The sequence below is a fragment of the Pseudomyrmex gracilis genome, unplaced genomic scaffold (assembly GCF_002006095.1).
Source record: "Pseudomyrmex gracilis isolate BER0280 unplaced genomic scaffold, ASM200609v1 scaffold_2421, whole genome shotgun sequence".
In the NCBI taxonomy this organism is placed as follows: Eukaryota; Metazoa; Arthropoda; class Insecta; order Hymenoptera; family Formicidae; genus Pseudomyrmex; species Pseudomyrmex gracilis.
Genome location: NW_018023005.1, coordinates 12,918 through 14,371, shown reverse-complemented (window position 1 = coordinate 14,371; position 1,454 = coordinate 12,918). Strand labels below are relative to the sequence as shown.

Sequence of the window (1,454 nt, the reverse complement as noted above, 5' to 3'; positions counted from 1 at the left end):
CACAAAAGTGTTAAACAGTCTCATCTTCGTCAATAATTTTTCCCGGAACTAAATTTAATGTATGCGCAAAACATGGCAAATGTTTGTCTGCGCCGAAAGCATCAATAATAGCTTTTTTTATATTGGCAGCATTGTCTGACACAACAGCCAAGATATTTTCAATGTTTATATTCCAATTATCTATTAAATTTAATAACGACATTTTCAAATATTCGGACTGATGTCTTTCCGTCATTTCAACGACGCCAATTACAATTGATTTATGTTGCTCTTCTACTAAAAAATGTGCCGTTAAGCCCAGAAAACTTCTCGTATTTAACGATTCAGTCCAAATATCAGTGGTTAAAGATACGTATTTTACTTCGGAAAGTTGTGTTTTTATCATATATGACAAGATGTCGTACTTCTCTTCTATAAGATAAGTTATGGTTTTCCTACTAGGAATTTGGTATAAAGGCAATATTCCATTCATAAAGATTCGAAAACCCTCCTTTTCAACTACTCGAAATGGCAAGTGATCCTTAGCAATCATAAACAGTAGTTTGTTTGTTACTTCTGCAGCTTTGGATCCTCCATCTAAAACAATAAAAAATATTATAAATTATAACAATATGACTTAAAAATATACTTACTGGTTAAAGTAATAATATTATCAAAAAATCTAAATTGAAACACGATTAAATAAGTACAATTTGCATACCTTGATATGACTTTTGTTTTTTAAATGCTAAGTCAATTCTAGGTTGTTTGGAAGTAGGACTTGGTGAAATTGATACTGATTGCGTTTCTGACAGTTCTGAATTAATGATTGACGATGTAGAAGGTGCTGGAGATGAGACTGGATCATCAATGTCGACATCTTCATTATCTACTTCGGACTAAAATTTACAACATAAATTATATAAAAATTAAAACTTAAACAAGTAAAAAAATAAAGAATAATATAATATATAAACCATTTGTTTTCTCTTAAGAGATACTGCAGATTGTTTTCAATACTTTTCTGGATATCGGAATGAGAACGATTCATGTGAAAATGTAAATTGGTTGTATTTCCAGCTGTCTTTACACTTATTTGGCAAATTTTGCATTTGGCAGCAGCACCACTTTTTATGAAATAGTTTCAAATAGTACTTTTTGGTGGCACTATATGAAAAAAAGAGAATTGATATTATTTAATAATGCAGGAAAAATAAAATACTTTTTTTATAATTATTTAAAGAATATAATAGGAAAAATTTGCATGCGTACTTTTATAGAAATAAATGCGTGAGGAGGGAAAGGAATTTTATGTTGTTTAATATGCAGTAAGTCTTAAGCTTTTTTGGCACTTGTATCCACTTCAGCTAAACTATGAATAGGATTATATATTCTTTTGAATTAGGGAATTTTGTTGATTAAAAATTAGGAAATAGAAACACACGTGCACTTTCACCTAATTATCTTTTTACCCT

The 1,454-nt window shown here is 29.5% G+C and overlaps 1 long non-coding RNA gene across 1 annotated transcript; it reads right to left on the bottom strand.

The window, feature by feature from the left end:
* Nucleotides 1-557: 557 nt before the first annotated feature.
* LOC109862814 lies at nt 558-1,021 on the bottom strand. The gene is made up of 3 exons (XR_002251214.1): nt 957-1,021; nt 701-878; nt 558-576 (listed from the first exon to the last, which is right to left on the bottom strand). It is a non-coding gene; the product is annotated as an uncharacterized LOC109862814 (long non-coding RNA).
* Between the last annotated feature and the right edge of the window lie 433 nt (nt 1,022-1,454).